Source organism: Felis catus, chromosome D1, assembly GCF_018350175.1.
Source record: "Felis catus isolate Fca126 chromosome D1, F.catus_Fca126_mat1.0, whole genome shotgun sequence".
Lineage (NCBI taxonomy): Eukaryota > Metazoa > Chordata > Mammalia > Carnivora > Felidae > Felis > Felis catus.
This window is the reverse complement of record NC_058377.1, coordinates 20,199,399-20,211,216: the sequence shown is the minus strand read 5'-3', so window position 1 is coordinate 20,211,216 and position 11,818 is coordinate 20,199,399. Positions and strand designations below refer to the sequence as shown.

General features: G+C 43.0%; 1 protein-coding gene across 1 annotated transcript in view; it reads left to right on the top strand.

Moving 5' to 3' along the window:
* Window positions 1–11,818, top strand: part of CLMP (CXADR like membrane protein) — a 101,259-nt gene that overhangs the window by 57,932 nt on the left and 31,509 nt on the right.

Below are 11,818 nucleotides of genomic sequence, written 5' to 3'. Positions count from 1 at the left end.
CAAAGGCCACAGACACTATCAAGCCTCGAGTCATTCGCAAAAATGGTGAAAAGAAAGTGTCTACAGTATTGAAGACAATAGGGGCACCTGGGTGGCTCTGTCGGTTAAGCGTCCAACTTCAACTCAGATCATGATCTCGGGGCTCATGAGTCCGAGCCCCCCATCAGGCTCTGTGCTGACAGCTCGGAGCCTGGAGCCTGCTTTCCACCCTGTGTGGCCCTCTCTCTCTCTGCCCCTCCCCCACTCACGCTCTGTCTCTCCCTCTCTCTCTCTTCCAAAAACTATAATTAAAAAAAAAAAAAAAGTTAAAAAAAAATCAGGGCAGTATCCAAGAGGATACCTGCCCCCACCCAAATCACTTACTGATGTTTGAGGTCATGTGGTCGATGGAACACCGTTGTGTTTCTCTGCTCCCCGAATCCCATTGAGATGAAAGTGAAGGAGTAAAATGGATATAAATCCACAAGGACAAGAGAGTGAGGGAGGAAACAAAGGAGAAAGAAAGGCTGACAAATGTTTGGGTGAAGCGAAGCAGATGCAGGAGAGACAATCGACTTGCCAAATTCTCTGGGATCTTGAAATTTTAAAATACGCAACGAGGGCCTTTTTGTAAGGAGTGAAAACCCCTTTAATGACAATTCCTAAGTGTTAGCTTTGGGCCGAGTTCTGAATGCCAAGCACGTATATTTGCTGTATTTGTTTCTTTTTTTTTTTTTAAGGCTGCTTTTTTTTTTTTAATTTGATTTTTTTTTTAATTTTTTTTTCAACGTTTATTTATTTTTGGGACAGAGAGAGACAGAGCATGAACGGGGGAGGGTCAGAGAGAGAGGGAGACACAGAATCGGAAACAGGCTCCAGACTCTGAGCCATCAGCCCAGAGCCCGACGCGGGGCTCGAACTCCCGGACCGCGAGATCGTGACCTGGCTGAAGTCGGACGCTTAACCGACTGCGCCACCCAGGCGCCCCTTAATTTAATTTTTAAGTAATCTCTACACCCGACATGGGGCTTGCCATATTTGTTTCCTTGTTTATTTTCACTTTCTCGCGGTGCACGTGCAATTCAACCGCCTCCTTGCAGAACGTGGGGGCACCGGTCACTTGAACAAGCCCCGGTTCTTCACGTCAAAACGGACGCGGTGAACCGTGTCTGTGCGTGTGTATGCACGCCCACTGTGTGCGGGTGAGCTGCACAAAAACGGGGCTGTCTTGCGGCTGTGTGCAAACACTGGCTTTTTCTTTTCAAGGTGGAACCTCAAGAGTGATCTTTTTCTTGTGTCCCATCTCAAAAAATGAATATTTTTTCCCCCCGAATGCGGTATCGACCAGGTTAAAGACAGAGTATTCTAAATCTAGTAAAGCTGAGCCCCCATTGCTTATGGATGGGGAGCCAGTTCGCGAAAAGTCTCGGGAATTGGGGGCGCCACAGATACAGCAAAACGCGGAGCAGAGACATGGTCTTAAAGCTGGGGAGTCAGATGAAAATCTGTTTAAAAAAGATCTCAGGGGGCGCCTGGGTGGCGCCGTCGGTTAAGCGTCCGACTTCAGCCAGGTCACGATCTCGCGGTCCGTGAGTTCGAGCCCCGCCTCGGGCTCTGGGCTGATGGCTCAGAGCCTGGAGGCTGTTTCTGATTCTGTGCCTCCCTCTCTCTCTGCCCCTCCGCCGTTCATGCTCTGTCTCTCTCTGTCCCAAAAATAAATAAACGTTGAAAAAAAAATTAAAAAAAAAAAAAGATCTCAGGTTCTCCTGCTGAACGTTCCGTGCAACGGCCCAGCTCCTCCCCCATCCCGCTGGAGAAGGGAGTTTGAGAGGCCTTCTCTCTGAGGCTGTTTGATTTGCATTTCAAATTGGACTCCCCAACCCCTTTACTCACCCGGCTCGGCTCGGAGATCATGGGCCACTGCCCACCTCCCACTGACAGATGGGTGATTTAAGAATTCTCCTCCGGAGAAAGAGAACAGCTTCCGAGAAGAAGCCTCCAGACGCTGACATTTGGGAAGGCCACCGTGAAAAAAAAAAGCTACAGAGAAACCCACCGTACAAAGCCCTTTGCGAAAAGTAAGAGGAAAACAAATAGAAACAGTGATTTTTCAGGGAACCCTGTGATTAATATCCTCGGAGACATAAGGGAAGATGTTGTACGATGTTTTGCAAAAGGAACAGATTAATAATAATAATAATAATAGCAGTTTTTATTGAAAATTTACTGTGTACCAGGCTTGTATGAAAGCTAACTTTACCAGCATAGCATTCCTTTACTCCTCATTTAATGCCTATGAGTTGGGTACCATTATTTCCCCTCCATATTATACATGAGACAGCTGAGGCACAGAGAGGTAAGGGAAGTGTCAAAGGTCATACACCTAGAAAGGCGTGTATACTAAATATATGGAATCCCTGATTTTAACAACTACCGTATTTATAACGTCCCCTGAGAGAGCCTTTGAAAAAAATTCTTGGAAAAACTCAATCAAAAACCATGAGAAAAACATGAAAAATAGAGGATCAATCCAGGATCAATATAACACACATATATATACAAACGGGAAGAAAATAAAATGAAAGGAATTATTCTTTATTTATTTGTTTATTTATTTATCTATCTTTGAAAGAGAGCATGGGCACATGCAGGGGGAGGGGGAGGGGGCAGAGAGAGCGGGAGAGAGACAGAATCCCAAGCAGTCTCCGTAGGTTGTCAGCATGGAGCCCAATGCAGGGCTCGGGCCCAGGAACCATGAGATCATGACCTGAGTTGAAATCAAGAGTCGGATGCCCAGCTGACTGAGCTACCCAGCGCTCTGGAAGGAATTATTTTTAAATAGTATAATAACATTTCCTGACATTTAAATAAAAGAGGCTTTCAGACTAAAATGAACAGAACAAGAGACTTGCAAACAAAAACCCATCTGGGCACCCATCTTCATTCTGGGAGAATAAGATAAGACCCTAAAAACTTTCAGAAAAAAGAGGTCACTTACAAAAGATGGGGATTAAATTTGGCATCAGATTTCTCAACAGTAACCCTGGAAAGCTGGAAGTCCATGGAGCCATGCCTTCTGAAATTTGAGTGAGAATCCTATCCAGCCTAACATTCTATACCCAGCCGAACCGTGAATCAAGCGTGAGACACAGAATGCACAGGAACCAACAAGTGTTCCCTGGAGGAGGGAAACTGAGACCCGGGTGCGGGCAAGAGGCTGACTCTTCACCATATGCCATTTTGTTCTGTTTACCATACGCTTATATTATCCCAAGAAGTTTTTTAAAAGCTTTTTTATGTGGTCCTAATAATGACCTGGATTTGGAAGGCACCCATCTTAAGTTATAAAGCACTTGGGTGATGTCTCGTTCTTCACCAGTCCTCTCCCGTAAGCGTGAAATACACCTGGTCAGGGGGCAGGGGGAAAGGGAGGTCAACCGGAACCTGTCTGCACTGCTGATGGCGAAGATCATCTGGAAGACAATTCTTGGGCGTTGCAAAGCCAAGACTCATCATTAGTCCATTTGAATAAATACATGAGGGAATGAATGAATACATGAGCAAGAAGCAGCCATGTGAGTCATCTGGGTGTGGGTGAGTAACAGGAAGAGAGCAAAGTTAGGGGAAATTACTTGGCATTACGAATCCTTCCTTGCAGAGAACTAACATGTTCTTCGGGGATATATCCTGAGTGCAGGGAGCCAGATCGCAATTCTGGATCTGTTCTTGCCACCTTAATGTGAGAAGCTGCCGTCTGTTGTAGCTGATTTATCTGCAGACCGTCATTAAGTAGCATACAGATCAACGTCCAGATTTTTAATTGCCATTATCTGTCTCTGGGAGAAGAGAAACTCTATGTTTCCTGTGAAGCGTGAGCTATACCTGATTACAATTCTGCTCATACACTTGATGTAAGAAGAATATTAAAGCTCACGGCAGTCCTTAAGAGCTTATCTAATACACTAATCATTTTTAAGCCCTTTAAAAAGAGTTGGTGTTAAGTGAATAGTATGATGAATATGGTCAAGTTTTTACGAATATGTTAGTAAGAATGTATTCCAAGCACTTTACCTGAATGATCACAGCTCGGTAGCATCAGCCTCTCGGAGAAAGATTAAAATAGTCTTTAATGTTGGATACAAACACCATACGGGGAATTACTGTCTTTCGCATTCTACCTGCCATAATCTCTGAACACAGTTCTGCCCCCCCGCCCCCAAACACACACCAAGATCAGGATGGCACAGCTTTTATAAAAATTTTCCCATGACGGGGCACCTACGTGGCTCAGTCAGTTAAGCATCTGACTTTGGCTCAGGTCATAATCTCATGGTTCATGAGTTCGAGTCCCACGTGGGATGAGCACAAGCCCTGCTTGGGGTGAGCTCCACTTCTCTCTCTCTCTCTCTCTCTCTCTCTCTCTCTCTCTCCCTCTCCCTGCCCCTCGTGGAATTCTCTCTCTCTCTCCCTCTCTCTGCCCCTTGCTCACTCACTCTCTCTATCTAAAAAAAAAAAAAAAAAAAAAAAATTCCCATGACATAATTCCAGGAAAATGTATTATCAGAGTGATATGAAGATTATAGTTTACCTTCTTTGGAGAGCATAGGAAGTCTGACATCAGAATCTTTAGGTTGGAATTTTGGCTCTAGATATTATTAGCTCTGGAGTCTTAGCAAATTAGTAGCCTTTCTGAGTCTCCGGTTTTGTTCTGTAAAATGAGGCAAAACCCTGCCTCATAGGGTTAAATGATTAAGTGAATGATTAAGTATACATACACACACACACACACACACACACACACACACACCCCATATGTATACATACGTAAATATTCCTTAGCATACAGTAACTGGTATACAGTAAGCACTCAATAGATGCTAGTTATTATTAATATTATAAAACGTTTTTGTAATTTTCATAGCACTTTCAGATAAACTAACACTAAACGATAATTCCCACTTATTCTGCATAGCAAAACTGAAAATACATGTGGGGAAGAACTGTGAAATCTGAACAGTGCTATGCAAATATAAAAGTGGTAATATCAAACTTACTATTGCATTTCCATAAAACAGAATGAAAAATTCATGTCATCACCTACTCTTAAGGGAAGTTGTGATTACCAAAACATTAATGAATGGTTAAAGCACTTTTTAAGTCTATAAGACAATGATTATCATTGTGAGTGGAGAGGTAGAGGAAGTTATTGTATAATTTTTAAAGCTTTTATTAAGTTGGGTAGTAATCTTAGCCTCTAAGATTGTCCCTAATGATTCCTGCCTCCTGCTGGTCCCCTCTCCTTGAATGTGGGCTGGAATGATTTGATTGCTTATAACAAATAGAATATGGCAACAGATGTCTCCTCTGAGTTTCCATCTTAGGCACTGTTTTGTGCTCCCTCTTGGATCCCTCACGCCGAGGGAAGCCAGCTGCCATGTGGTGATGTAGCCCTGTGGAGAGGCCCACGTGGTGGCTGAGACCTGCCACCAACCACATTGTAAGCTGACAGGTGGATTCTCTGTGCCTCAGGTGAGCCTTCAGATCAGACCACAGCCCCATCCAGCAGTTTGATTCCACCTCATGAGAGTTCAGAGCTGCCTGGCTGAGCTATGCCCGGATTCCTGCCTCCCAGACACTCCGAGATAAGATATGCTCGTTATTTTGAGCTGGAGAGTTTAGAAGAGTTTGTTATGCAGCAATAGATGATTAGTGAAAAGTGTAATACATAAAATGCACAACCCGTAAGTGTACAGCTTGACAAATTTCACAAAATGAACATGCCCCAACAGGCACCCAAATCAAGAAATAGAACAGGGGCACCTGGGAGGCTCAGTTGGTTAAGGGTCCAACTCTTGATTTTGGCTCATGATCTCACTGTTTGTGAGTTTGAGCCCCAGATAGGGCTCCACACTAATGGCCCAGAGCCTGTTTGGGATTCTCTCTCTCTGCCCCTCCCCCAGTTATGCACGCATGCTCTCTCTCTCTCTCTCTCTCTGTCTCTCAAAATACATAAATAAACTAAAAAAAAAAAGAAAAGAAAAGAAATAGAACATAGTCAGCACCTTAGAAGCCTCCCTACGTTCCCTTCTACTCATCATCTCTTCCTCTGAGTAACCACTCTTTGGAATTCCAACAGTATAGACTAATTCTTTCTGTGTTTGTACGTTACGTAAATAGAATGATGTGGTACGTACTGTTTTGTGTGTGTCTTCTTTTGATCAGCATTATATTCATATCTAAGTTCTTAAAAGTGTCCTCTAAACTGCCATTGTGTAATCACAGTATTTAATCTATTCCAAATAACAGTAAAGAAGAGTGTGAATTTTTATATATGCAAAAAATGGGAGCGTAAGTAGAGAGATATTGAGAAGCAATTCTGTATGTGGCCAAGAGTAGAAAAGATGAAGAAAAACTTTGAGGGAACTCATAAGAATGCTAGCGTGACATTTGATCAATTAAATTTTTGTTACATATATATCCTGGGAGGCAGTATAATATACCATTCAGGGTATGGATGTTAAAGTTAAAATGGCTGGGTTTGAACTGTGGCACCAGTCCTTACTAACTTTGTGATCTTGGACAAATTCATCTCTCTGCATTTCAGTGTCTTTGTCTGTAGAGTGTGGGTAATAATAGTTAGTGCTTACCTTATAGGATTGTTGAGAAGATTAAAAATGGAAACGAATAGGGGTGCCTGGGTGGCTCAGTCAGTTAAGCGTCTGACTTCGGCTCAGGTCACGATCTCACAGTCCGTGGGTTCAAGCCCCAAGTCGCGCTCTGTGCTGACAGCTCAGAGCCTGGAGCCTGCTTGGGATTCTGTGTCTCCCTTTCTCTCTGTCCCTCCCCCGCTCATGCTCTGTCTCTGTCTCTCTCTCTCTCTCTCAAAAATGAATAAACATTACAAATTTTTTTTAAATGGAAATGAATAGAAATCAAGTAGCACAATGCCTTGCCCGTAATAAGCATTCAAAAATTGCTAGCTATTGTTAAGAAATGCTTCCATAGAGGGGTTTTAAAATATACTGGATGGCGAATGTGTATTATCTATCATTTTTTCTCATGTAGGAAATGATTTGCCTGTGAGTAGAAAATACAGCTTGCTTGATTCTTTTTGTTTGTTTTGTGAACCTTGAAAAGAAAATAACCAGTGAGTTTATCAGCAAGATGAGTTAATCAAGGAATAGCAGAGGAATTGCAGTTTGGGACATGCAAAGCATGGGGAACCATAGGCAAGTCCAGACAACAAAGGAGAGGAAAGAAGGAAGTTGGGAGGGGCTGTTTTAAATGAAAGTCTATTGGACCAGAGCAAGAATTTGGGGTTATGGTGACTTCTCATTGGCTGAGTTGCAGTGGTTCTCATTAGCTGAGTTATTGCCGGGCAAAAAGAAAACCTTCCTTCTTCCTGCTGGGGTATGTAAAGTAAGTTTTGAGGAGTGGTACCTGCATAAGCACATCCCTTCAGGACTTCCCAACTCCATTTTGGTGGACATTTTTTCTTTATTCATTTTCAAAGTTTCATGACTCTCCTCTCTATCCCTAGAGAAGGTGACTGAGGGAGAAAGAGATCTTCTCTCTGAAGATCATCTTCTCTTTGTTACTAGTTTTTATAGGAAGGTAGATGGGATAGATAATGGCTGAATTGCTGCTTTAATTTATCAGTGGATTTTTATCATTGTAATCTCAATTTTCTATTGCCATGAATCCCTAACAGCGGACTATCGCATTGTCAAGTGTAAGACTGTTTTTTTTTTTTTAATTTTTTTTTTCAACGTTTTTTATTTTTTATTTTTGGGACAGAGAGACAGAGCATGAATGGGGGAGGGGCAGAGAGAGAGGGAGACACAGAATCGGAAACAGGCTCCAGGCTCCGAGCCATCAGCCCAGAGCCCGACGCGGGGCTCGAACACCCGGACCGCGAGATCGTGACCTGGCTGAAGTCGGACGTTTAACCGACTGCGCCACCCAGGCGCCCCAAGACTGTGTTTTTAATTTCCTCCCTCTGTTCAAATCTCTGCCGAAGGTAATAAAAGATTTAGATTTAGAAAGAGACTTAGCATTTGAAATGAGACAGAGGCTATAAATAGACGTGTCGATGAAATAGGTTAGTGAGGGATCTAGTTCTCAGAGTCTCAGAATCAAAAGGCTCACATTCTTGTCTGATCTGTGTACGGACACAGACATGCTTGTAGGGTTCTCTGCACAGGTTTTCTTACATGCATGAAAACGAATACGTGTATGGAAAATGTACTAGCATGTTTCCAAGAACAGAATTCCGAGGGATAACAAGTGTATTTCTGAGCAGCAGGGTGATTGATCCCCTGCTGGACCAGGTCAGTATCCTTTCTCTGACAATTGTTACTAGAGGTATCAGGATAAAACTCTTGCACAGTCAACAAAGTCAACCCCCAGTCTGTAGGACTGTGACACAGCTCACATGCCGTTTATGTGATATTACTGCCCATTCCGTGGGAACTTGTCAAGACCAAGGGTCCACGGTGATGTTCCAATCTGTCAAGTACTGAGGTCGGCTTTGCAACTGGTTTCCTAAGCAGTCAGGCTGCCATTTTCAGTCTTTGGAGTGCCATCCCCTCATTTATCACTGCTAAAATTCCAATCTGTTCTTCAGGGTCCGGTGCTCCCTTCGGCAGCACATTCACTAATAATCCTTCAAGGCCCAGGCGAAATACTTCCCCTTCTATGAAGCCATCCCTGATCACCTTGGTGATCTCCCTCGTCTTAATTCCCTTACCACTTCCTGACCGTCACGTTGATACTGATCACACACCGTCCTGACCTGGGTTTGTTGAATACCTGTTTTGTTTCTTTATTATTGTGATCTCTTTATAGACAAAAGACAGTGACATTGATCTTTGTTTCCAGCAGCATCTAGTAGGGTAGCAGGAATGCCACTCATATTCGTCCAACAAAGGTGAACTTCTAGTTACTCCCCTCGGGTTACCCACCATTTTGTCAATGTTTCTTTTGGGGGCATCCGGAATCTGAAGCATTGAGGATAAGGTGTTTGTTTAAGGACATTCCATAGAAGTCAGTATCCCTGATTATCCTACGACATAGAAGTCAATATCCCTAAGCATCTCCTGATTGTACAATACTAAAAAATTTGATCCTAACAGATATCAATATCTTGGAACAGCTTTGCTACAATTTCAGATTCTCAATGATAATAAGGGAACATGAACTATTTGATACGTTTCAGCAGACTGGTTTTAAATATGAAATTGTCCGGAAGGCAAGACAATGACCTTCTGCAGCCCTTCCCAAACTTGAGATTGTAGATTACGTATAACCAGGACATTCCAGGATTTTGGAATTCAGTACGATGCCGGCCTAGAACAAAGACTATACTTCAAGACTGAAAAGACCTTGAGATTTCTTTTGCTGATTCCTCAGTCCTTCTAAGCCATCTGTGATGGATTTTTGTTCCTTCCCTTTGTCTTTTCTTATTGACTCTCTGCTAAAACAATACTTCACAGCGCCTGAGTAATCGATTTGCTTCATAATAACTTCTACAAGTAAAATAAGGTTTTTGATCTCAAGGTAAACATCCATTTCAGTTGGAAAAAGTTAAAATCGTGAACTTAAGCTACTAAAATAGTATACGCTTCTCTTTTCCTTGATAAGGTTCCTCTCAAACGTCTGACCATATTTTCTGATTCCTGTTGCCCTTGAAAACTAAATGTGCATCGTTTGAAATTTAGTATATAATCACAAGTGGCAACAAAGTGCTTAGCAAGCTTAAATCCAAGGTCATCTATAATTCTTTGTCAATTATCATCCTTCTTACTAATATAAGAACTGCATTAAACAGAAGGCATGGCTAAGCCTCTCTAAGTAAATTCTGCCCCCTTGTGGATTTAAACGTCCACAGATAGGAAAGAAATGTAACTGCCCGGGTCAGTTCCCTTGAATTCTTTCAAAAAGCACCTCAACAATCTTTAAAAGCAATGATAACAATGAACCCAAACTAGATCATTTGTGTAAATTGCATAAGAGATGATTGATGGTGACAAAACACACTATACTGACAAAAGAATACATTTTATCTTATACTTTGCATCCCATTCAGCTAGGACAATGCCTTGGATGTTAATATATCAATTAATACTTCATACAATATTATAGTTAGAAAGGACTTTGATGTTGATTCAACATCCATGTATAAGGATCCCTCTTATAGCCCCTGACGCATCCCCAACTTGAATGATGCCGGTAATGGAAAATCCACAAAATAAGGGGGGTGCCTGGGGGGCTCAGCTGGTGAATCGTCTGACTCTTGGTTTTGGCTCAGGTTGCGATCTCATGGTTAGTGAGTTTGAGCCCTGCATCTGGCTCTGTGCTGACAGTGCAGAGCCTGCTTGGAATTCTCTCTCTCTCTGTCTCTCTCTCTCTCTCTCTCTGCCCCTCCCCCACTTGCTCTCTCTGTCTCTCAAAAATAAACACACATAACTAAACAAACAAACAAACAAACAAATGATACAGCTCATTCCCCTGTCAGACAGGACTGTTAGAAAGTCTGTCAACATAGGAAGCTGAAATGGAATAAGTCTTTTGTAAGAAAACCATATCATTTGAGAACTGGAAAGAGGTGTTGGAGATCTCCCAGTCTACCATTTTATGGTCCGAGCTATTATGCCATCTGGACCCAATCCTACCTTCTAGAAGAACACCCGACAAGTAACAATACTTGTTTTGCAGCCTTTTAAATGTTGGAAGGTAGGTACTGTGCGGCCCCTTAGCCTCCCATCTTCCTAAGTTTTCCCCTATAATTGTGTCAACCCTTACTCATCGGATATGTTTTTCAGACCCCCTCCTCTGGCTAGCATCGAATACGATGGAAGTGTGCCACCCCATATTTGGGACCTCAGACCTCTGTTAACGCAGCCCAGACTCTTGTCACTTTTCTCCGCAGCCATATCACACTGGTGGTCACTCTAAATCTTGTAGCCGCCCAGGTCCCCTGGCCTTCCTGCTCTGGGCTTGTGTCTAGCTGTAACTTCTAACATTTGTCTCTATTAAATGTCATCTCACTTTTGGCTCAGGATCCCAGCTAACAAGATAATGATATATCTTTTTTAAAATTTATTATTTGATGGGGAGCTTGGGTGGCTCAGTCAGTTAAGCGGCCGACTTCGGCTCAGGTCATGATCTCACGGTCCGTGAGTTCGAGCCCCGCGTCGGGCTCTGTGCTGAGAGCTCAGAGCTCAGAGCCTGGAGCCTGTTTCAGATTCTGTGTCTCCCTCTCTCTCTGCCCCTCCCCCGTTCATGCTCTGTCTCTCTCTGTCTCAAAAATAAATAAACGTTAAAAAAATTTTTTTTTAATTTATTATTTGAGAGAGAGAGAGAGCAGAGCAGGGGAGCAGGTGCCGAGCATGTGCGCACGAGAGAGAGAGAGAGAGAGAGAGAGAGAGAGAGAGAGAGAGTCTCAAGCAGGCTCACGGCCATGAGATCATGACCTGAGCCAAAACCAAGAGCCAGATGCTTAACTGACTGAGCCACCCAGGTGCCCCAAGATAATTATATATCATTTTATTTTATTTTATTTTATTTTATTTTATTTTATTTTATTTTATTTTATTGTAGAGAGAGAGAAAGCACATGAGCAGGGGAGAGGGGCAGAGGGAGAGAGAGAAAATCTTAAGCAGGCTTTACACTCAGTGTGGAGCCCAGTGTGGGGCTGGATCCCACAACCCTGGGATCATGACCTGAGCCGAAATCAAGAGTCGGACGCTCAACCGACTGAGCCACCCAGGCGCCCCCAAGGGAGGTGATCACTTTTAATCCATCTGTGTTTAGTCTGAAGATGTCTTCAATTGCCTTC